Source organism: Tursiops truncatus, chromosome 2 (assembly GCF_011762595.2).
Source record: "Tursiops truncatus isolate mTurTru1 chromosome 2, mTurTru1.mat.Y, whole genome shotgun sequence".
Lineage (NCBI taxonomy): Eukaryota > Metazoa > Chordata > Mammalia > Artiodactyla > Delphinidae > Tursiops > Tursiops truncatus.
In genome coordinates, this window is record NC_047035.1 from 10,301,440 (window position 1) to 10,326,247 (window position 24,808).

Below are 24,808 nucleotides of genomic sequence, written 5' to 3' on the forward strand. Positions count from 1 at the left end.
TAACCAAATGGGCAGGCGGTGGGGGAGAGAGAGAAGGGGGGGAGGTGTCACGTGAAGGAGCATTGAGGCAGCAGACGCGTGGATGAAGCCTCCAGGGACCTCTTTACCCAGCCCAACCACAGTCTGAACACAGCCAAGCGAATGACCCCAGCCAGCACCCTGTAGAGCAGAAGAACCACTTGGCCAAACCCTGCCTGAATTTCCCACCCATCTAACCCCGGTAAAAGTGAGAAAGTGATTGTTGTTTCCAACCACTGAGGTTTGGGGTGGTTTGTTACATAACAATGGATCTTCCAAACAGTCCCAGACTTCGGGTTTTCCTAGAGCAGTTCTTTTTCCTTTTTCTTTTGGAAGAACTCTGAAGCACAGGTCACCTGACAGACACTAAGTAGCAGGACACCACACGGGACAGGTGATCTTCTCAAGGGTGAGGAAGGCGGGAGAGGAGGCACAAGTCCATTCACAGAGTCATCAGTCATTTACTGAGAACCTACTATGTGCCTGGCCCTGTGCAGGGCTCTGGGAGTTGAGCCTTGGGGAGCACAAAGTCCCCGCCCTCATGGAACTTACATCCTAGTCCAGGGGATGGACAAGAAAAAAATAAACACATAATACAATTTCAGATCAGTGCTGAAAGGAGCATGGGGAGAAGAGGAGATACAGACTGATTGTGTCACAGGGAAGAGGCAAATCTGACTACACGTTGGATCTGTTTCTTTTAGTTTAACCTTTGCTTCCCGTTGCTTTTGTTCACTTTTGATCCTTTTGATACTGTCTACATAATGGCCTGCCTTGAGGAAACCTGCCCCTCTGCCTGAATGTTAAACCAAAGTGCCTTTGTTCAGGGAAACATCCGGACCCTGTCCAGCTGTGGATGGCTGCAAGAAAGAAAACACATCCCCTCCCTGAGGCTGGCCATTCCAGGGGATCTTTGCAAAACTTACGGCCTGTTTACTTTACTTTCTCGTCTCCTCCCCATCTCTGTGCTATAAAAGAAACTGGCATCCAGACCCCGATAAGATGGTTATTTAGAGACATTAGTCTGGCATTTTGTTGGTCTGCCGGCTTTCCGAATAAAGTCGTATTCTTTGCCTCAACACCTCGTCTCCGATTCATCGGCCTGTTGTGCGGTGAGCAGAGCGAGCTTGGACTCAGTAACAACGGGCTGGGCAGTCCACCCTGAGGAGGTGGCATTTGAGCCAAGACCTGCATGAAGAGAAGGGACACGGACGAGCATGCAGACAAGTGTGGCCGGAGTCCAGGCCGAGGGGAAAGTGCGATGCCCAAATCAAACAGGATGTCACCGATGAGGCAGGTGTCGGGGCATCTGGGCAACCCCAGGGGGGCTCTGAATCCACAGCTCCCGCTGCCACAGACACCCTCTCAAAAAGAAAGTGGAGTCGCCCTTCCTCATTCCTCAATCACCATAGAAACCCTGCCAGAGGGAACCGGAGCAGGGGGAGGAGAGACCGGCGAGGGAGACCAACCTACCAACGTCCCACAGATGTACAGGCAGAAGTCAAATGCATCAGAGACAGTTAGCTGACAATTAACTCTGCATCAGTTGCAGTGACTGCTTTCAGTGCAGGGATGGCTGGGTTGCATGTGCCTGGTGATGGTTGGATCACAGTAAGTTAAAATAAAAAAATACAACCCTAGAAAGAGGCTGCAGAGTCACTCAATTGGCAGGCTTCCTGGGCTCTGATTAGTCAGATGCCTGCGAGCCCCCGGCGCTGCTGAGAATGTGCTGATAACATGAGCTTGAACAGGGAGGTGTGAAAGTAACAGGCTCCCCCAGCTGAAGGCAGCGAGGGCGGCGGGTAGCTGGGAGCGGGAGTCAGGAGGCTCGGGTTCCAATTCCTTGATGGTCAATGGTCTCTGGGTGGCCTTCAGCAGGTCCCTTTCCCTCTCTGGCCTCAGTTTCCCCATTTGTAAATGGAAGTGGCTGGACCAGTAAGGGCTGCACACTGGACCTTCTCGGGGACCAGGCTGTTAACAGGATAATGAGGCAAGTCACAGGAGCACCGCAGGAAAGCATCAGTGGCCAGGGCCATGTCTGCCACGTAGTAGATGCTCAGTAAATTCGTTGAAGGTCTAGATAGACCTGGTGCCTGATCTAATGATGGCGCCAAGAGACCTTCTGATTGTCCCAGGGGAGCTGGAAATCTGGATTTCTTTTTTAATGTGAACTATCCCAATTTTAAAACGTGGGCCCCTAATTTAAATGAGTTTTTTTTTAATCCATCCATTTCAAACAGTACGGCTTCTACCGGTTCATCCTGTTTGCTGCCAGTTTGCAATAACCTTGGTGCTAGCAGATTTTCAAGGCCTTTTCCAGCTCTGCATTCTTCGGAGGAAAATATAATGTTTATGTCACACTTGATTCGTTAAAGGGTTTGAGGCTGGCTTAGGGGACCTCCCCAGATTTAAAGTTAAAAGTTAAAAATTAAACAAATCAGACACACCGTCAGGAAAAATATAAATGAAGTTGGAATGCTGATCAAAGCAGTGATAAAAAAGAGCAAACCTGGAGGGCTTACCCTAGCATTTTGAGATATTATCAAAGTCACAGTGAATTAACAGAAACAGAATGCCACAGCTAGAAAGTCAAAGAAAGTGCTTATTTATGAGCTAGAAGTTTTCACAAGGCTATTTGCCGCCAAGCTTCCTAGAGACCAAAGTCACGAGGGTCACGTTCTCTTACATGGTTTTCACTGCTCATGTGGGCAAGGAAGCTGGTTCTTCATAAAGCAGTCCCTAACTTCTCCCTTGGGAACGTCTCCAGCTCCCTCTGGCTACACACCCTTCCCTTCCTCTTCCTAGGATGCGGAGGAGAAGGGCTGTCAGGATGGCCAGAGCAGGGAGCTCAGGAGCTGCCTCCCTTGGATCCACTGGGAGAGAAGGAAGAGCTGTGGGCTCAGGCCTGTCTCAGGTCCAGGCTGGGGGAGGATGATAAAAGGGGAGCCTTCAGATTGCTCCAGGTCCAGCCCAGTGCGTCCAGATAAAGATCGGCCTGAGATGCGCAGCCGCAGATGCACTGTTGGTTTGCTCGCTTCCTTAGCTCGTGCCGTTGTCCCACCTGGGTGGCTGTCTCCTGTTCCTGCTGAGCAGGAGCCCCTCCCTTCCCTGATCCCCCCACTGAGCCCCCAATGCCAAGTCAGAGATGTTCCTTCTAGATGCTCCTTCATACCACTGTGGATGCTGAGGTCAAAAATGGCCGAGCACCAGCCATTCACATACTTCAATCTAACACACAGAGCTTCGTGGCCTGCACTTCCCACCCAGCATCAGACTGTCATCCCCCACATTACAACCTTCTTCCAAACACCCAAAATATCGCCTCTTCAGGATCTGCCATCATTTATTTAGGCAATCCCCTGCCGCTGGACATTTCAGTTACTTCTGAATTCCTTTTGATCCTAAGGACATTATGGGGAATGCACATCCTTAGACCTAAATGCACGTCCGTTCCCCATCTCTTCCTTAGGACCGAGTCCTTGAAGCAGGATCTGGGCTGTGATCCTACATTGGTCTCCAAGGGCTGCTTAACAAAGCACCGTAAGCTAAGTGGCTTAACCAACAGAAATATTATTCTCTCGCAGCTTTGAAGGCAAGAAAATCCAGATTCAGGTGTGGACAGGGCCAAGAAAAAGCAGCAGACTCACAGATATAGAGAACAAACTAGCGGTTACCCGTAGGGAAGGGAAAAATAAGGTTAGGGGATTAAGAAGCACAAACTATCATGTATAAAATAAGCTACAAGGGTATATTGTACAACACGGGGAATGTAGCCAATATTTTGTGAAATACACATTGAAACTGTCAAAAAATACAATTAGCAGAAACTAACACAACACTGTAAGGCAATTATACTTCAATAAAAAATAATAATAAATAAATAAAAATGTGGAATAGGAACATAGACATCCAGATATTTTAGAGCCAGCTTTCCTTTGTCAAAAAAACAGCACTACATATAAGGGCAAGAAAGGAGAAGTGAGTTCAAGCAGGAAGTCAGATACTCAGACAGAAAAAGCAGCCCCGAGGTAAGGAAGGTAATCCATTTAGTTTTTCCCTTCTTTACACATTGGCCTTCAGCCAGCTGGGGAGGAGCATGGTGGTAACCTTCACGTGGTCCCTGCAGGTACCAGCAGCTAATGTTAAACATAACCCCACATCCGAATCTAAAGAAGAGTGGATATATGTATATGTGGAACTGATTCACTTTGCTGTACACCTGAAACTAACACAACATTTTAAGTCAACTATATTCCAATAAAAATTAAAATAAAATAGTCAAACTCAGACAAATAAGTAAATGAACAAATAAATAAATAAAAGTGTTATAAAAACCTTAAAAAAAAAAGCCAAAAACGTGTGGGCAGGGCCAAGTTCCCTCTAAAGGCTCTAGGGAAGGATCCGTCCTTGGCTCTTCCAGCCTCTGGAGGCGCCATGCGTTCTTTGATTGTGGCTGCATCCATGTGGCTCCTCCCATATGTCTCTTTGTGTCTCACATGTCACCCTGCCTTTCTCTTATAAGGACACCTGTCACAGGATTTGGGGCCACCTAGATAATCCAGGATGATTTCATCTTGAGATCCTTAATTATATCTACAAAGATTCTTTTTCCAAATAAAGTTGCCTTCACAGGGGCCAGGGCTTAGGACAAGGACATACAATTCACCCCACTCCAGATACTCTTGACCAATTGCCCTCCATGGAGAAGCCCCCCCACTTCCCACACCAGTGACACATACCAGGATCCCCCTTTCTGTCACGTTTTTGCAATGGCCCTGGGGAAACCTTTTGCTTCTCTGAGCCTTGTTTCCCCTCCAGTACCCGGGGATAAAAGTCCCTGGTTTTCAGTGGGTCGGAGGAGATCGGGGGCTTTGGGGCTGTGCTTTGCCAGCTGGGGTCCAGTGCGGGTGTCTGCCTGTTACTCTTCATCCAAGGCAGCTTGTGCAACTTCAGGGCCCCCTGGGGAGCACGTGGGGCCTCACAGCCTGGTGTGTGGAGACCCAGAGGCCCCGGCTGTAAGTGCAGCCCGAGAAGGCAGCCCAGTAGCAGACGGCCAGGTGCCTGGGAAACAGGTGGGGTGGCTGGAGGTCCTGGCCTCAGGAAACAGGTGACAAGGGCCCGGGCTCAGCATTGAGGTGGGGAAAGTGGTGGGCAACGGCAACCCTCTCTGGGTCGATATTCCCTGAAGTTGAAAACTGACAGGGTGGAGGAAGCCAGGACAGCTCGCTGCGCTTGAGTCTGGTGATTCTTAACTGACCTGCTTTACTGTGGGACCCAATTCTTTCACTCTCGGCAGGCCTACCCTCAAATAAGCTGCCAGGGCTCCTTCCAGTACATGCCAGCCCAGCCCCACCGTGTCAGAGTCACCCAGACACACTCATCCTGATGCTACAGGACCACCCGCGGATTCCAGACCCCGCCCTGAAGCTGCCAACGCAGCAGGCCGGGTGGACCTGGGCATCTGTGCGTTCAATCTCGTCTCCAAGGCAAGGCGATGCCAGCAGGGTCTGGGAGTTGCCGGAGCAGTGGGAAGGGGGTTGGCCCCACTGGGCCATCAAGCAGCTGAGTGAGCGCCCTGAGACGAGAGGACGACCCCCAGGTTTCTCGAAAACCTTGCAGCTGCTCCCAAAGTGGCAGACAAGACAAAGAGAAGCATGGCACTGTGGCTCTGGGGGGACCTTTATTTTGATACATATTTAGATCTAAACAGTTCAGGCTTTCAATCTCACCCCTTCCTCTGTATGTGCCACAAACGTTGTCTGTACTTGGTTACACAGAGGTCTGCATACCCTCTATCTCTAGAATCTCCATTTCTCTCTATAGACACGGATGGTTTGCATTCTATTCCATAGTGAGAGCTCTATACGGCATGTTCTCTATTCTATTCCATAATGAGAGTTCTATACGGCATGTTCTATATTCTATTCCATAATGAGAGTTCTATACGGCATGTTCTATATTCTATTATATAGTGCGAGTTCTATACGGCATGTTCTCTATTCTATTCCATAATGAGAGTTCTATACGGCATGTTCTCTATTCTATTCCATAGTGCGAGTTCTATACGGCATGTTCTCTATTCTATTCCATAGTGAGAGTTCTATACGGCATGTTCTATATTCTATTCTATAGTGCGAGTTCTATACGGCATTTTCTATATTCTATTCCATAATGAGAGTTCTATACGGCATGTTCTATATTCTATTCTATAGTGCGAGTTCTATACGGCATGTTCTCTATTCTATTCCATAATGAGAGTTCTATACGGCATGTTCTCTATTCTATTCCATAATGAGAGTTCTATACGGCATGTTCTCTATTCTATTCCATAATGAGAGTTCTATACGGCATGTTCTATATTCTATTCTATAGTGCGAGTTCTATACGGCATGTTCTCTATTCTATTCCATAATGAGAGTTCTATACGGCATGTTCTCTATTCTGTTCCATAGTGAGAGTTCTATACGGCATGTTCTATATTCTATTCCATAATGAGAGTTCTATACGGCATGTTCTATATTCTATTCTATAGTGAGAGTTCTATACGGCATGTTCTATATTCTATTCTATAGTGCGAGTTCTATACGGCATGTTCTATATTCTATTCCATAGTGAGAGTTCTATACGGCATGTTCTATATTCTATTCCATAATGAGAGTTCTATACGGCATGTTCTATATTCTATTCTATAGTGCGAGTTCTATACGGCATGTTCTATATTCTATTCTATAGTGCGAGTTCTATACGGCATGTTCTATATTCTATTCTATAGTGAGAGTTCTATACGGCATGTTCTCTATTCTGTTCCATAGTGAGAGTTCTATACGGCATGTTCTATATTCTATTCCATAGTGAGAGTTCTATACGGCATGTTCTCTATTCTATTCTATAGTGAGAGTTCTATACGGCATGTTCTCTATTCTATTCTATAGTGCGAGTTCTATACGGCATGTTCTATATTCTATTCCATAGTGAGAGTTCTATACGGCATGTTCTATATTCTATTCCATAATGAGAGTTCTATACGGCATGTTCTCTATTCTATTCCATAATGAGAGTTCTATACGGCATGTTCTCCATTCTATTCCATAATGAGAGTTCTATACGGCATGTTCTCTATTCTATTCCATAATGAGAGTTCTATACGGCATGTTCTATGTTCTATTCCATAATGAGAGTTCTATACGGCATGTTCTATATTCTATTCCATAGTGCGAGTTCTATACGGCATGTTCTCTATTCTATTCTATAGTGCGAGTTCTATACGGCATGTTCTCTATTCTATTCCATAATGAGAGTTCTATACGGCATGTTCTCTATTCTATTCCATAATGAGAGTTCTATACGGCATGTTCTATATTCTATTCTAGAATGAGAGTTCTATACGACATGTTCTATATTCTATCCTATAATGAGAGTTCTATATAGAGTTCTCTCTAAAGACACGGATAATTTACATTCTATTCTGCACGGATAATTTACATTCTATTCTGCAATGAGAGTTCTATAGGACATGTTCTAAATTCTGTTCTATAATGAGAGTTGTATATAGGGTTCTCTCTATCGACACGGATGATTTACTTTCTATTCTATAATGAGAGTTCTATACCACATGTTCTAAATTCTATCCTGTAATAAGAGTTCTATATAGAATTCTCTCTATAGACACGGAAGATTCACATTGTATTCTACAGTGAGAGTTCTATACGAGATGTTCTATATTCTATTCTGTAATGAGAGTTGTATACGACATTTTCTATATTCTATTCTCTAATGAGAGTTCTATATAGAGTTCTCTGTATAGACACGGATGATTTACATTCTATTCTATATTGAGAGTTCTATACGGCATGTTCTATATTCTATTCTATAATGAGATTTCTACATAGAGTTCTCTCTATAGACACAGATAATTTGCATTCTATTCTGTAGGGAGTTCTGTACGGCATATTCTATGATCTATTCTATAATGAGAGTTCTACATAAAGTTCTCTCTATAGACACAGAAGATTTACATTCTATTCTGTAGTGAGTTCTATACGGCATGTTCTATATTCTATTCTATATAGAGTTCTCTCTATAGACACGGATGATTTACATTCTGTTCTATAATGAGAGTTTTGTACGTCATTTTCTATATTCTATTCTATAATGAGAATTCTATATAGCGTTCTCTCTATAGACTCGGAAGATTTACATTCTATTCTATAATGAGAGTTCTCTACCACATGTTCTAACTTCTGTCTTATAATGAGAGTTCTATATAGAGTTCTTTCTATAGACACGGATGATTTGCATTCTATTCTATAGTGAGAGTTCTATACGACATGTTGTATATTCTGTTCTATAATGAGAGTTCTGTATAGAGTTCTTTCTATAGACACAGATGATTTACATTCTATTCTCTAATGAGATTTCAATACGACACGTGTGAGCTCGTCCCCACACTCCCACAGGCAGAGGAGAGAGGATGAAGAACTTATGACTTTGTAGGAACAGAACCCCTAGGTGCTACCATCACTGGGTTTTTCTCCTACAGGAAACCGGCAGGGAAAGGGACCTCAGGGGGACGCGGCCAGACTTAGGGCTGAAGCTTTAATGCAGGCCTGATGAGGGGTGGCGGTGGCACTTCAGTCACTCAGAGCCGTGCAAACGCACCTGGCGGGTCACTGCTGTCCACACACACAGGCCTGCAATCTACGGCCAGCGAAGCAGCGACAGCTGACAGAAGCCGCGGTCCCCTCCCCGTCTCCCCTCCCCCTCCCCAGGCTCCAAAACACAGCCTCATGTGACAGGAGTCTTGGCAGAGACAGTGGGCAAGCCCCCCACGGGGAAAGAAGGCCATGAGAAGGCCACTGTTCTCCAGGAAGAACTTTCCAGAAGCAAATGCGATTTCTCTCTTGGCAGGCCTTAAACTGGGGTCTCTGAGCAGATACTCCAGACCTGTTGAGACTGGAGTCCCCACGTCCTCTGCTGGAAGCGGGAGCAGGGCTTTAACGGGCTCCAGTATCTCACTGGGGGGATTTTTTTTTTTACACCTTTATTGGAGTATAATTGCTTTACAATGGTGTGTTAGTTTCTGCTTTATAACAAAGTGAATCAATTATACATATACATATGTTCCCATATCTCTTCCCTCTTGCGTCTCCCTCCCTCCCACCCTCCCTATCCCACCCCTCCAGGCAGTCACAAAGCACCGAGCTGATCTCCCTGTGCTATGCGGCTGCTTCCCACTAGCTATCTACCTTATGTTTGGTAGTGTATATATGTCCATGCCTCTCTCTTGCTTTGTTACTCCTGCCGTTGTGCCAAGGAGTAAGGAGTGCTGCACGCCCCCGCCCCCCCCATCCCACAAAGCTGCCGGCGCTCTTGATGCAGAGGCCGCAGAGGGGATGACGCTTCAGCATGGCTGTCTCCGCAAGGTAGCAGCCCACGCCTCCCAAGTGCTGATGCGCCGGGGCTCCGGGCCATAAAGGAGACATTCCACACTATGGAGGGGAAGCCTCCATCCGCTCTCCCAAGTGGCCCTGGCTCCAGGCAGCCGTGCTGTACAAAGTTGCTGTTACACCTGCCGTCGGGCCTGGCCTTGGCCCTTGCTGTTTGCACGTCCAGGGGGTAGCGACTTCCCCAGCTGGGCCTCAATTTCCACATCTGGAAAATAAGGACGTCCTTCCAACCACAGAGGGGTTTCTGAGGATCAGCTGGAAGAGGAGGCCGAAAAGGGCTTTGTGAATCTCCAAGGTCTGGCCAAATGCATGGAGGCGGTTTCAGACACCCGGTCAGCCTACTCACTTCAGTAGACAGGCCACGTCCCGGTGCACCTCCTTCTTTTCCAGAAGCCACCGCTCTACCCTTCACCGGGTTCTCCTTTCACTGACTGTGTCCTCCTGCCCTTGACGGCATATATGTGGCCGTGCAGTCCTGAGTGCGCCGTCTCCCTCCCCAGCCCGCACCTGCCACGCCCTCAGCCCCCTGAGAGTGACCCTAAGGTGTGCCATTGAGTTCCCTGCCATGGCTTCGGCTGGGGGTCTCACCCACAGCTCGTTCCCCCTCCCACGGGAGCTAGAAGCCTTGGGGGCCATGGGAAGTGCCCCTGATCTGACCCTAAGCGCGGCCAGTGACTGGTTGACCAGTGAGGGCCCCTCTCTCAGGGAGGCACGGCACAGAGTGCATTAGCATGGGCTGGTGAGGTTCAGGAGTCCCAAAGCTGCAGAGGAACTGGGGAGGCAGAGGCAGAGTCAGATATAGGAACAGAGGCAGCAAAGGTAGGGAGGAGTTGAGTCACCTTCAGGACAGTGACATTCGCCCCCTCCTGAGAGCCTGGCAGCTGAGTTGATTGTGCCCAAGGGTGGTTCCAGCCCTGAGTGTGAACTGACAGTGTGGCTGGCCAGCCCCTCCCTCTCCCCCCTTACTTCCTCCAAATAAGCTCAACTACTGTGTAAGCTTAGTACTGCTGGTATTGCACCCATTTTACAGATGAGGAAACTGAGGTCCTGAGAGGTCAACTACTTTCCCCAGCTCACTCAGGGAGAAAGTAGCAGAGCCAATGTTCAAGTCTGGTCTTTCTAACTCCATATTCTGCATTCCTCAGAAACGCCGGTCGCAGCAGTCAACTCGCTTGTCCACTCATCCCAGGGCTGGGTCTGCAGGAATCATCATGTAAATGTGCGCTGCTGCTGGGTTGCTTGCTTCACAAGGAGAGAAAACAACCATGCGGGCTGGGTTCCAAGCCCCTCTGATCCTGCGTTATTCCAAACGCATGTCCCATGAAGTCTGGGGCGCTTCTCCAGGCTCCTCGCGTGTGTGTCGGAGTGTATAAGTGTGCACCCAGGCCCAGGGTCTGCCCCAGGAGGCAAGGAACACTGGGAAGCTCAGTGCTTGGTTTAGAGCGGAGTTTCTCAACCTGACACTCTTGGCATTTGGAACTGGGGGTAGGTGCTGTCCTGTGCAATGAAGGATGTTTAGTAGCATCCCTGGTCTGTACCCACTAGGTGCCAGCAGCCCCCGCCACCACCCAGCTGTGACGACCCCAAACCTCTCCAGACATTGCCAAGTGTCCCCTGAGAGGCAAAGTCACCCCATTGAGAAACACAGGGGTAGAGAAGCCCACAGCTCTTCACCAAGGACCCCGTCAGCCTTGGTTTCTGCTCTAATGGGTGAAGCTTATACAAAGCACAAACACGAGTCTTACATTCTCCATTTTCTTTTCCAGCCCTTTCCCCAGGCTAAGCCTCAGGGGCACCCATCTCCCAGGGGTGTTTCCATCTGGCTGATTGCAGGGCAGTTCACCAGGCTCGGCAAGGACAAGGCTTCGAGTCGCCAGCAGATGGCGCAGAAATCCTTCCCAGGCCTCTGTGGATGCCGATTTCTTCTCTGTGTCCTGAGTTAGTCTGAGAATCTGGCGCTGAAAGGGGCTTTAATGCCCCGGTCCTCAACTTGGGGTGGGGGGAGATTTTGCCCCCCAGGAAACCTCTGGTGATATCTGGAGACATTTTGGATTGTCATCGTTGGGGGAGGGATTGCTACTGCCATCTAATGGGTAGAGACCAAAGACGAGGCTGAACACCCTATGATGCACAGGACAGCCTCCCGCACCAGGAATGATCCAGCCCAGAATGTCAACTGTGCCGAGGTTGAGAAACCCCTGTTTATAGATGGGTAAACAGAGGACACAGAGGGAGAACTTAATTGTATGGTGGCTTCCCAGTATGGTTATAGGATGTAGTGATAAGATGAGATGAAAACTGTGATGAGGGTTTATAAGTACCTATGCTTGAGGGCAGGGGGTCTGATTTCTTTGTCTCTCTCCCTGCATCCAGCAGAAGTGTTCAGGAAAAGCTGACTGAACTGGATTGAATCGGCCACTCCACGTCTGAAGATGGGCAATAGCTATAGGTGCATTTTGGCGCTGCCTCCTGAACAGATGTTAACATCTGCCCGGAGCCCGGGGTTGAGAGGTGCTGGGTTCAGCAGGTAAGAGTGCTAGGATCGACTAGTCATGTCTGCTATGAGTGCAGAACCAGATAATCAGAAATTCAGCCGTTTTGCTTACCCTAGAATAGATGATCAGAAGACTGGGAAGAAAAGATTCCCTTAGAGAGGACTTTTCTTAAAAATCATAAGTCCTCTGAATTGAGTCACTGTAAAACAGATAAACAAACACCAAGATGCATTTAGAGCATCCTAGAAAACATGGAAGAAAATATTAGAACTTTGTTTACCTTTTTCGTTTTAATAAAAAAGAAATGAAGCTCTGCTCGTTTGTAATACGTGGTTAGCACTGGCTCTCTTACTCAGTTACCTGTCACCCAGGCAACTCCACGTGCAGAGTCCAAGTTACGTTGGTAGGGGGAGCACCCCACGGTGTGCAAGGGGCAGTATCGTCCTTGGTCCTTGGTTCAACTTCTGACGATTGGTTCACATTGCAGTTTCTGGCTCAGCGCACTGACAGAGCAACAGACTATATTACCCAGGGGTTAGTTAAACTAACCCTCACAACGTGAATAACCCACTTAAAGAGATTCCTACAAAGCAGCTATGGATTATGGATAATAAAACCAATTATGCAAAGAGAACTGTACAAACAGGAAATGGCGGAACTGACGTGTTGCTGCTGCACACAGTTGTGCAAGTTGTGGACTGCACAAGGGCACTTGGGCAGGAGGCAAGTGGGGGCTGAAATCCATCTATACTCCACTGGCCAGTCCTTCCTCCCAAGTGCGGGGCTGTATCCGTCTAGACAGAATGCCTTTTCCCCACCTGCCCAAAGACTGCTCTGGCCCACTCCTGCTCCGAATACTGGCTTCCCATCAGCCCCAGCACAAGGCGCTCTGAAGGTCAAACCACATCTCATAAGGCACCAGCCAAAGTGCTCCAAAGGCCTCAAAGATCATTTGAAATACGGGTTTACATCCATGAGCGTAACCACTCCAGGACTCGCCTTGTGACCCTGCTCAATGCTTCTCCAACAGCCAGCCTCTCCTTCTCGCTAGCAGAACCCCAGTTTTATACAGAGCAGCCATGTGCTCTACAAAAAAACTCCATTCCTAGTTTCCCTTCCTACTAAAGATGATAACTGAGCAGAAATCTTGATAAAGAGAAATAATGGGACATCTTCTAAGGATTTGGGGAGAATTTTCTTTTCCTAACGTAGGTAATACCCTTCCTCCTTGTGGCTTCCTCCTTCCTCCTTTCTGTAACGCAGATGTGATGACTAGAGGTGTGGCAGCTCTGTTGTGATCTTGAGAGAAAGGACAAAACAGTGGTAAAGACTAGTCCTGACGTCTGTGAGCTGCTGAAACAAAGCCAAGAACTCTCATCCTTCTGTTGTATGAAAAAACCTTCTAATTTGTTTAAGCTGTTATTTGGCCAAGTCTTGTGTTACTTGCAGCTGAACACAGTTCCAGAAGGTTGACTCCTCCGTAGACGTTATTCCCTGAAATATTAGCTCTGATCGTGTGGAATCATCACAATTAGCCAGCTATGTAAAAACTAAGACCAAGCTCAAGATTTTTTCGACATTGTCTAAACTCATGTATTCAATCTGTCACATTACAAAGTGCTATTCGTTTTAATAACACATTTTAAAAATCTCTTTAAATATGTTTTATTGACGTGTAATACACATTTAGAAAGAAGCACGTATGGTAAGTGTACAGCCCGTTCATTATTCACAGACGGAACCCATCCAAATAGCCAGGATACAGATCAAGAAAGACAATGTGACCAGTTTCTCAGGAGAAGCCCCTTTTCGATCTCTTTCTCAATAATGAAAACAAAAGGTCACATACTGTTGGTCTTAGAAAAATGACTGAACCAGTGCATGGAAAATAATATGGCAACAAACTAAAATGAATTCGTTTGTTAGCAAATACTGTTTAATGAACCGGAGAAAACGTTGCTGAAGATCCGAAGCAGGGATTTGAATCAAACAAATTCCTCCTATGGGTGGTTTGCTCTATAGTTAGATGACAGTGCTGAGACTAATATGTCTCAAATTAGGATGTTTGCTAGAGTCTTTTCAATCTAGAAGTTTGCTAGATTCTGTTTCAGCAGTGAAATATACCTAAAAAAGTATTATTTTTTTGGTGAAACACCAAAGGAAAGGTTACTGGAGAATATATTTTTTTCAACATTATGTTATGTCTTAAGTCAAAACAATATTTTTATGGGGAAAGAGTGTAGGCACAGGGGCTTCCCTGGTGGCGCAGTGGTTGAGAGTCCGCCTGCTGATGCAGGGGACACGGGTTCATGCCACGGTCCGGGAAGATCCCACGTGCGTCGGAGCGGCTGGGCCCGTGAGCCATGGCCGCTGAGCCTTCGCATCCGGAGCCCGTGCTCCGCAACGGGAGAGGCCACAACAGTGAGAGGCCCGCGTACCACAAAAAAAAAAAGAGTGTAGCCACAGATGCAGCATTTGTTTAGACTAGAAGATACAAAGAATTCAGGGCTATGTTTATACAGGTAGCAACACATGTGAAACTCCTTATATAGGTGAAAGCAAGCTATATTATCAACGTGTGTTATATTATCAAAACACACTTTTTGTAGCAAGACAGTCATTTTCAAAGTCTTTATTTGAAAGATATTGTCAATATAATGAGTTTTATAAAATAAACATCTCCGATTGAATCTTTAGGAATCATAAGATAAGGAATTATTTATATTGAAAGCTTTGATACCACACAGAAATGTTCTGCTTATCTTACGTAAGGTACTTGAAAGTATGATTCTTGAAGATGAGCTGCACATTCTTTTTGTTTTACACAGGATAGGTGTTTCAGATGTGCTGACTTTTTCCTCTGCAGTTGAAAATGGGTCTCATTTCGAAGTGGATTTATTTCCAAAACACAATCTGTCTCTTTGATATAAAAAAAGTTTTAATCATGAGTGAGAAAGTAACAGTTTTCAAAAGGCAAACGAATAAAAACCAGCCTCATGCTTTGAAAATCTCTTGAAAACAGACGTATGGAAACATTTCTATTGTTATGCAATGTTGCTACTGAAAGCCATGTAAAGGTGTCACCTGCAAATACCCTCATATCTGTAAACCTGAAAACACTTGGCAACAAAATTTTCCAATCTATTTCATGTTTTTTCCCAGCAAAGAGTTTCAGGGATTGTGAACCTGGAGTAGGCTGCTGCCCCCTCCCTAAGAAAATGTGTTGATGTGTTGACTCTGGGCATTCAAGTAAGGGCAGAAGTGATGCATGTCCCTTCTGGGACCAGGTTTCACGAGCAAGCACAGCTCACCCTGCTCTTTTCCCACCTCCACCGAGGCTGGGAGGGAATCTGGGTTCCAGAGTGAAGATGATTTGGAGAGACCAGCAGCCAGCCCGTGACTGACATCGAGCACGGGGCCTGGCAAATGTGGCAGGGGAGGGGTAGTGATCCCATCTGACTGAACCGCAGGGTAAAAATGGCAGAAAAAGAAGAGCTGAGGTCAGAAGAGCAGGTCAGGACCATACTGAAAAGGAGAACAAAAGCGACTGGAGAACAGGTTGTGACTGGAGGTCCTGAGCAATCTGGGAGGGGTTGTGCGTCGACGGGCACCAGGCAGGAGCTCCCGCTCACAGAGATGAATAGCGCATATTCCCCAACCAGAGCAGAGGAGAAATGAGAGGCATCTGAAGCGGGTTCACATATGGCAGTGGAGGGGAGGGCTCGGAACTGTGAGGCTGACAGAGCGAAGGTCCGTGAGTTCCTGCAAGTTTATCTGGAGCAGTGAGAACACTAGCTTTGACCCCCTTTACCGGGTATTGGGGTCTGTAACGTATACTTCACAGGCATGATAAGGATTATAACATTAGCTTACATTTGCTGAGCGCTCTCACACCAAGAATAGGGACCATTAATGTCTTCATTTTTCTATGTGCTCATGATCTTAGGCATCCCTGGTGTAGGTTACAAACCTCTTCACCCCTTCCTGCACACATTCGCTTTGCGCATCGATGTGTAGTGCCCTCCGCCCGGATCCCGGGTTCAACCACAAGACTTACTTTGGCCAGCAGACTAAGGTTACTAGTTCTCAGCCCTGGCCTTGCATATTTCCACTTGAGTTCTTTTGCCTCTGTCATCACCAGAAGAAGAAGATACCCAGGCTGGTCTAAGGGAGAATGAGAGAGATGTGGAACAGAGCTGCGTCAGCAGCTGGTGCAGCAACCTGGGGGAAGCCAGCTTAGATTAGGTGGCAGTCAGCCAACTTCCAGACATGCCAGCAAAGCCCAGAAAAAAATCAACAGCACCCAGTCCCCTAGCTGACTCCATTCATACACACCACCAGTGCCGATCATATACCACTGAAGTTTTATGGTTGTTTGTTACGCAGCATTATTATGGCAATAAATAACTGATCTCAGGACTTCCCTGGTGGCGCAGTGATTAAGAATCTGCCTGCCAATGCAGGGGACACGGGTTCGATCCCTGGTCTGGGAAGATCCCACATGACGCGGAGCAACTAAGCCTGTTCACCACAACTACTAAGCCTGCGCTCTAGAGCCCGCGAGCCACAACTACTGAGCCCGTGTGCCACAACTACTGAAGCCCATGTACCTAGAACCCGTGCTCCACAGCAAAGAGAAGCCACTGTAGTGAGAAGCCCGCACAGCACATTGAAGAGTAGCCCCTGTTCGCCACAACTAGAGAAAGCCCGTGTGCAGCAACAAAGACCCAATGCAGCCAAAAAAAAAATTTTTTTTTAATTTACAAAAAAAGATCATGTGTATCAAAAAAAAAAGAAGAGCAAGAAGGATGGTGAAAGATGGGGAAGGGCAACCTGTCAGGTGAGTATTGCAACAGCTGATGACAGGTGCTGGCAGCCTGCGGTTGGCTTGGGGGTGTGGTCGCCCCAGAAGATTGGTGGCAGCAGGACCTGGTGATGAGGGACAGGGAGGGGGCAGGGGGACTGCAAGGATCTGGGCTGAGTGCCTGGTGGACAGGCGTGGCATCCCCCGAGGTCATGAACACAGGCAGAGGAGTGCAGTAAGGACTGGGGACAGGGGAGGCCACTTGGGGCCTGAGAGCATTTGGTGAGATGTCCAGGGCAGTTAGACAAAAATAACCCGATAGAACAGCGTTTCCCATGGCTGGCTCCTTGTCCACCTTCAGCACTCGGATCAAACATCTCCTCTTCAGAGAAGCTTTTCCATACGCTCCCTCCATCCAGGGTGGTTACCTCCAAGTCACTCTCTGATCCATTACCTGTCCATTCTCACAGCATTTACAGTATCTTGTTCGTTTATTTGCTTGTTTCTAGTCTCTCTCCCCACAGGTCTTTAAGTCCCACATTGTTTGCTGCCAAATTTCAATTGCTCAGAACGGTGTCCGCACGTGGCCAGGGCTGGATCAAGATTTGCCGAATGAAAGAGCAGACGAAGAAGCCCAGGAGAAGGCCCAGCGCTGCTGGCTGAGTTGGAGTTTGGGTAGAAGATGCTTGGCGGCGATCAACACCTGTGAACGGAAGTGAGGGGAGGCAGGATGGAGCAGACGGGAAAGTGGAACTGCATTACCAGCCCCACAAAACTTTGGCCAAGAGGGAACATTGTTCAGTAGAGCTGTCCATCTTGGGCTGAATTGGCTGGACTGTTAAATCCCCATCTTGCTCGGTTAAAGGAGCCGAGAGCTGAGCCCTGTCTGCTGACCACACCCCCGTGGCTGAAGGCAGTGAGACTCCATGTCCACCAGCCTCGGACTGGACAGACAGGTTCATCAGGTCATGGGTGCTCTTGGTGAAAGTAGTGTTGAAACCAGGGCAGTGAGCAAGTGACACGCAGCAAACAGCCCATGAGCCGTGCCCTAGGAAACGTGCAGGTCAGGTACAGTGGGGAAGAGAAGGGTGTGGCCTCTTCTAACTGCAAACAACCCAGGAGGCTCTCTGGAGGTGTTGGAATTTGACTTGAAGGATCTATTTGTCTGCAGCTATAGGGAGCTGGATGGGAGGGAGTTTCCAAGAGGCAGTGCAGCCCCGGGATGTTTGGGAGAAGGGATATGCAGTGTTAGCTGTGAAGGGCTAGATGTGAAGGGCTAGCAGGAATGCTTCTGGAAAGGTGGGTAGAGGCCAACGCGTGGGGGAGTGGTGAACTGTAGAAAGCTCAGCTGTGAGGACAAACGCTTACCCGGCGATGGAAGATGCCCTTGCTTTCTCTTCGAAGACCCAGCACCGCAGCAGAGAACCAGACTCCTGTGGGGCTGCTTCGGAAACAGGAGCAGGTCAGCCAGGCAGACTGATGGTGGGAGGTTGGACCCCCTTAGAAAGTGACGTTATGCAACGGCTCCAGAATCAAAGTCCTGTTGAGAGAGAAGTTCAAGGGAATGTTGGCTTAGGGCATCTCTTTAGAAACTGCTGGGAAGGACAGAAAGGAAACAGGATCACAGGCAGCCCAAGAAGTGACAGAGAAAGCTGTTTTCTACCACAATCCTCTAGAGGCAGAGCGGAGCGTTCATCATCCAGAGAAACCCCTATAGCTGTGGCTGCCACCGTCCAGGTGGGAGATGAGAGCTGCTGGCACAATTTATCCCTTCGATTAGAGACAGAGTGGGGAGGAAAGCCATCGGTGGCGCGTGCCAACCTGGAGATCACCTGATCGTGCTCAGTGCCTCCTGTCCGCACTGCAGGGGGCTCTCCCCAGGCTGCATTCCAGGTCCAGAGGGGCTTCTGCCCGCCTGGACCCCTTGGCCTCCTTCTCCCCTCCTTCTCACTCCCTCCCAGGCGAATCCTGAAGCCCCCAAAATTCCCAAGACTCTGGCCACCCTGATTGTCACCTCAATCCCTTTGCCACTCGATCACGGAGTTCAGCTGAGGGGTTATATGCCTGTATTCTTTTTCCTTTTATTAAATATCCGGGTTTGGGGACTTAATTATCTAGATCAGCAGACTTTGACATAGCAAACCTAGAGATGAATTTTTAGACCTTTCTCCCACTGGATTCCAGATAAAAGGAGAGGGAGCCATTGTATTTTTCTAGGGAAAACCTACATTTGTGGCAACCTGGGGGAATATTTTAGCATTGTAGCCCCGGAGGCTACCACAGTGCTAGGCCCAGAGAAACAGTGAAGACTTGGACAAATGAATGAATGAATGGTAGTGGAGGGGAGGCTGAGAGTGGGAATTCCATCTTGGGCACCCCCTGTCCCACTCTAGGAACCCTCTGCTATTTCTCCCACCTGTCTGTCAAAGGCTACCTGGATCCCTTCAGAACCTTTATTCCCAGTTAGGGATAGATGACCGAAAACACATCAAAGCTGAGGGGCTTGAAGATGAAAACATATTTCAAGAAAAAGGGATATAACAGCACTTTTTCTATCAGCCAGAAATTGTAATTAAATATTTATTAGGATAAGGATTTGTTGACTGTCTACACTGCCTCCACCACTGTCACTACTACCACCATCACCAACACTACACCACCAGCACCACTATCACTATCACCACCAGATGGCTGGCCACCAGATGCAGGGACCTTCCACAGACTTCTCACCAGCTCCCAGAACCCTGGGGAACCTCATCCCTGGAGTAATCCCTTATATCCCATCATTCACCTTGGTTTTGCTGTCCTGACGGAAGCCCAGCTGATCACAGCAGAAGCCAGTTTGCAGAGAGAGAGAGAATAAAGCTGGCACACAAACCAGTGCAAAGGTCGGAGCAGGTGGAAGCTTCTGGCAGCCTCACGTCACAGCTCTCGCAACCCGGGCCTTCTTGAAACCCAGTATCTCCCGCTGACTCAGATGCTGTGAGCTGAGACATTTCCTACGTTTCTCCTGAATTATGCAGTTGAGGAAACAGAGGCTTTGGGGCTGCAGGAGTTTGCCAGGGCTGAGGTAACTAGCTAGTAGCTGAGACAGTTCTTCAAACCAGGTCTGTTTGACTAAAACCCACAGCATGTCCCTGCCACGCTGCCGTCTCACAAGTCCCCGTCCAGTGTCTGACTCAAGTCCTTGGCCTCACGCAGGTTTCCCAACACCCCACGGGTCTGTGCCCTGAGCACACACCTAGTCTGTTCCAGGAGCTGGGGGTGCAGCTGCGGTCAGTGCCAGGTTCTGTTCTCAAGGAGCTGGTATCCAAACACTCGAAGGCCAGCCATGCAGAAGTAGGCAGGCAGATGAAAGAAGACCATTTCAGAAGTGCTGAACGCTATGAATAAACTAATCCAGGGGGATGCGCTTCACACTCAGGGAGACGCAGCAGAGACCACAGCACAGAGAGAACGGCAAGGTCAGAAACTGCCCCCCGCCCGCCCCGCCAGAGTGAGAAGGTGGGAGAAAACAGTCTTTGTGGCAAAGAAGAGCTCCAGGGAACGTGCTAGGCGATCAGAGCAGTCTTCCAGGTCTTGATTTATTGCTTCTTCTCCCTGTCCTGCACCCAGCCTCTTGTCCCCCTGCCCACTCCCACCCCCCATGGCCTGGACTCCACTCCCCTTCGCCCGTGGCTACTGAAGCCCTGACTCAAATGACAGTGGACACAAAGCTCCACCCCCTGCCTGTCTCCAGCCACCGGTTGCCACCACCTCAGAAGCCCCTGGGCCCTGCACTTCCCATGGGCCCCCTAAGTGCCTACACTGGCCTAGATCAAGTCCCTGGGATCAGATACACTGGTCCAGAGAACATCTGGGCCCACCTGCAGGCCTCCTCCCAAATGCCTACATGGACCCAAATCTCATTCCACCCCAAGGTCAGCGACCATGCCCAGATCAGACTTCAGAGCCATCTCCAAAGACCCCCCAGGGCTGCGCCCAGTCTCCCTCACCCCCCCACCTGGCACTGAATTCAGAGCATTGCTCCCCACCTCCACCAGCTGTACCTGAGAGTTGAGTCATAGCTGCCAAAGACTGGCTGAGAGCACCTGCCTCCTGATTCCGGCATCCAGCCCCACCCACACATCTGTGGCACAAGCCTCCTGCCCAGCCCGGCGCACCCAAGGCCGCCAGAGTGTGCCAGATGGGAGACAGCTGCGACTGGGAGGTGGGGTGGGTGTGGCGAGACGCGGACGTATCTGTGGAGATGCTCTGCCTTCTGTGGCTCCATCTCCATAACCAGCGTCACCATAAAATAATAATTTAAATGATATATAATAATGGTAATGATTAAGCAATGATTCCCACAGAGCGCCTCCATGTCTCAGACACAGCTCAAGGGCTTTGCACGGATTATCTCAACAGAGGGGAGGTAGATGGGATTATGCCCATTTTACAGGTGAGCACGTTGAGGCACAGAGACATGGTAAGATTTGAGGAGGCACAAGGAATCTGACCTTTTCCAGACCCACACCTCTTCTCAGGCTGTGAACACCCAGGAAACAACCAGAATGACATGGCTGGTCATTTGAGGAGGGAAATCATTTCTGGCCTTGGAAGCGACACAGGAGCTGACTGGTCAGGTTTTTCTGGTGTTTAGAAACCTGCCTGGAGACTGTTGGTGGTTGTGTGATGTGTAGGTTTTAATCCTAACATCACACAGATTTCGAGCTAGGCACGCAGTATTTTTTTTTATTTATCTCTGAAGGGAAGAGTATGAAAGCTACTGGTCTGGCCCTGAGGGACCCCTGCAAAATTCCAAAGTCATGGAACAGTTTATACAGAGGCAGTGGTGCTTTATACCGCCCCTATTACAGGCACTAGTTCAATGAATCCTCCCAGTGGATTTCTCAAGCATTCCTCCCCAATTTTATGGGTGAGGAAATCAAGTTCATGAGAGATGAAGTATCTTGAGGAGGTGGTGCAGTTGGACAGTGGCAGGTATGGAGACCAGACCCAGATTTTCTGACCCCAGATCGAATCCTCCAACCCCTGCCCTTCTGTTTCCCCGTTCTCTGATCTCTCCCAACTCAGAGGTCTTTCTCCCCTGCTTCAGATTCCCAGGGCTCTGCTGTTTCTTTCCTTGCCCCCATGAATGGTATCAGATAGCAGTCATTTACATCTTAGTATGAGTAAGTCTCAATCAATATATTCTTTCTCCAAAAGCAATTGTCCTTCATTTTATTCTGGATTGTAGAGCCAGTCCTCTGTAAAAGGACAATCTGGTATCAGCAAACAGGCGATGTCAGCTGAGAGCATACCCTTGCAAGTAAAGGGCACCTTCTTACCAGTCCATGCATGGTTTTCACCAGACTGCTTTCTTTCATCTTGGAAGGAGTGCTGGAAACATGGATGAATGAAAGGAACCTTCCTTCCCATTTTCCTGATATGCCTGGTGCCTCCTTCCATCCGCAGGGTAAGCCTGTGATGACAGCTTCCAGAGCTCTGTCATTCCTCATTTCTGCACTTGTGGCTTGTGGCTGGTCCTGGACCCCGTGTGGGATTGCGTGGAGCAATGCTGGAAAATGATATATAGCCTTGGGGGTTTCCACATCACTTCTTCACCCACATAGCTCGGCTTCCCCAGCCCTTGGCCCTTTCCTTGGTCTCAGGTAGACAGCCATTCTGTTTTCCTCAATTTCTAAAAACTCAGAAATGAGTATTTCCCATCCTTGACTGCACTGTAGCACATAAAACACCCAGTAGTTACCCAAAGACGGACTTCTTTTCCTGTGCTAACTAAATTACCTACAGACCTCAGCCTTCCTTAAAACTCTGTTCTCACTGCCTGATCCATTATTCTAGCATTTTCTATTTGATGGGGAAGAACTGCCCTGCTCCTGGGCCTCCAGCAGCATTAAGCCCCCAACACACTCTCTCTAGATGCCAGAGGATGAAAAGGATGAGCAGTACGTGACTTGGAAGACCAGAATCAGCTGTTCCTCATGTCCGTTACTACTACTACTATTATTATTAATTACTGCTATTATTACTAATTATTATTAAATTGCCACCTTCACATTGCCTGTTGCATTTGATAGCATTGCTAACATCTTGGTGGAGTGGGCAAAGCAGGTACTTCTGTGATCCCATTGGACAGATGGAAACAGTGAGGCAGAGAGTGAGGCGAGGCGACCTGGGCCAGGTGGCCCGGCTAATGCGTGATCGACCGGGATTAGAATGCAGGTCTCCCTGGCTCTAGGACCTGTGCTGCACCTCGGGACCACAGTGCCTCCCTGAGAGTGGGGCTGAGAGTGGATGAGGGAAGCCAGTTGCTGCTGGGCTGTTTGGAGGCCTTGACTTCATTCAGTGTGCACCTGTGATGGGCGCGTGCAACAGTGAGCCCACCCCACCCAAGTCTCTGCCTGTCCTTGACTTGGGGTGGCCACAGTGTGCTGCGGCTTGAAGCAGGATCTCAGTTCCCTGATTGGGAATCAAATCAGGCTGCGGCGGTGCAAGTGCTGAATCCTAACCACTGGACCACTGAGCCACTTCTAGTGGCTAGAAGCAGGGCCCTGGCTCTTGCCTTCTTCAGAGAAAGAACTTCAGCAAAGAGACGGAAATTTGTAAAGCAGATCGAGCGTTTATTAGAAGCAAAGTAGGTGCAGAAAGACACACGGGTGGGTTCAGAGAGTGTCGGCCGCCTTGGGATGGTTTAAACATTTATACGGGGGCAGTTTTCCAGGTTCCCTCTGGCCAAACATCTCGCGTTGTCTGGCTCAATGTCCATATTTGGTCTGACTCAGGGCCCTTCCAGATGTGCATGACATCTTTTAGCCAAGAAGGATTCCAGTGCGAGGGTCTCTGGGATGTCAGCAGGACATATTATGGGCTAGTGACCTCTCCCTTCTCTGACCCCTGAGGAACCTTTCTGCGAAGGTGTAGTTTGGGAGGTCTCCTTGACCTCAAGGATGAGGAATATGTAGCCACCTTATCGTTTTACCCAAGCAGGGCTCAGCGCTCCTCTCTGCTCCTGCCATTATATTGATCTTGAAGTGTCTGTCCTCAGGGGACACACTGCAGCTACTCAGCCTGGGGCCCATCTACCTCCTGCCTCATCCCGTCTGCCCACTTCCCTTCTCCGAGCCTGCTCAGCCCTGCCTTTCTCTTCTCTCTGTCCCCGAGCCCAGCATGATGGGAGAGTTTGACGAATATGCTGCAGGCTGTCCCCAGGAGCTCAGCACTTAATAGCAGTGACCTTAAGTGGAGCTGTGGAGAGAGTCCCAGTTTTTCCTCAATTTCTCCCAAACTTTTTCCACTAATAGCTTCTACATTTAATTTTTTTCTTTCTTTTATATCAAGATATTCTTAGGAGGATGTACATCCACTGACTAACAATATGATATTCGACAGATTGTTCACTATCCCGAACCTCAATTTTCTAATCTGTATAGTGGGAGTTATAGCAGCCCTTCCCTCATAGAAAGAATTAAATTTATATATGTGTGTGTGTGTGCTTGTGTGTGTGTATATGTGTGTGTGCCTGTGCACACACTGCTGGAATCAAATTGGCGGGTGTAGTATTGTGATATAATAAGAAATATGTGTTTGGTTTTTTTCCTCCATTTCCAGCATTGAGCTCCGAAAACCCTTGGAATTTCCTGCGATGAGATCAATAAAGATGCCTTTTGTTATGTTAATGAGGTGACTTTTGGAAAGCGCTTAGGTAACCTAAGGATGAGGGGCTGGTTGCCAGGAGAACCAACTGTGTGATTAGAGGACTGGGACTTTCCATCCCACCCTTCTGTCCTCTGGGGAGAGGAGAGAGGCTGGAGGGCGAATGGCTACCAAAGGCCAATGATTTAATCAATCACGAATATGTAATGAAGTCTCCCTGAAACACAAAACGACAGGTTTCAAAGAGCTTCTGAGTTGGTGAACACAGGGAGATCTGGGGAGAGTGGGGCTCGGAGAGGGCATGGAAGTTCCATGACCTTTCCCCCTACCTTTCCCTATGCATCTCTTCCATAGGGCTGTTCCTGAGTTATATCCTTTTACAATAA

The 24,808-nt window shown here is 48.3% G+C and overlaps 1 protein-coding gene and 1 long non-coding RNA gene across 3 annotated transcripts in view; one reads left to right on the forward strand and one right to left on the reverse strand.

Annotated features, from left to right (window-relative positions):
- Positions 1-24,808, forward strand: part of LOC101333068 (serpin A3-8-like) — a 147,836-nt gene that overhangs the window by 109,149 nt on the left and 13,879 nt on the right.
- On the reverse strand, positions 16,695-19,995 carry LOC109547157 (uncharacterized). 2 transcript variants are annotated; one of them, XR_002172893.3, is made up of 3 exons: positions 19,555-19,986; positions 18,132-18,303; positions 16,695-17,466 (listed from the first exon to the last, which is right to left on the reverse strand). It is a non-coding gene; the product is annotated as an uncharacterized lncRNA (long non-coding RNA). The 2 variants fall into 2 exon arrangements; XR_002172892.3 differs by having other exon boundaries at positions 16,695-18,303; positions 19,555-19,995.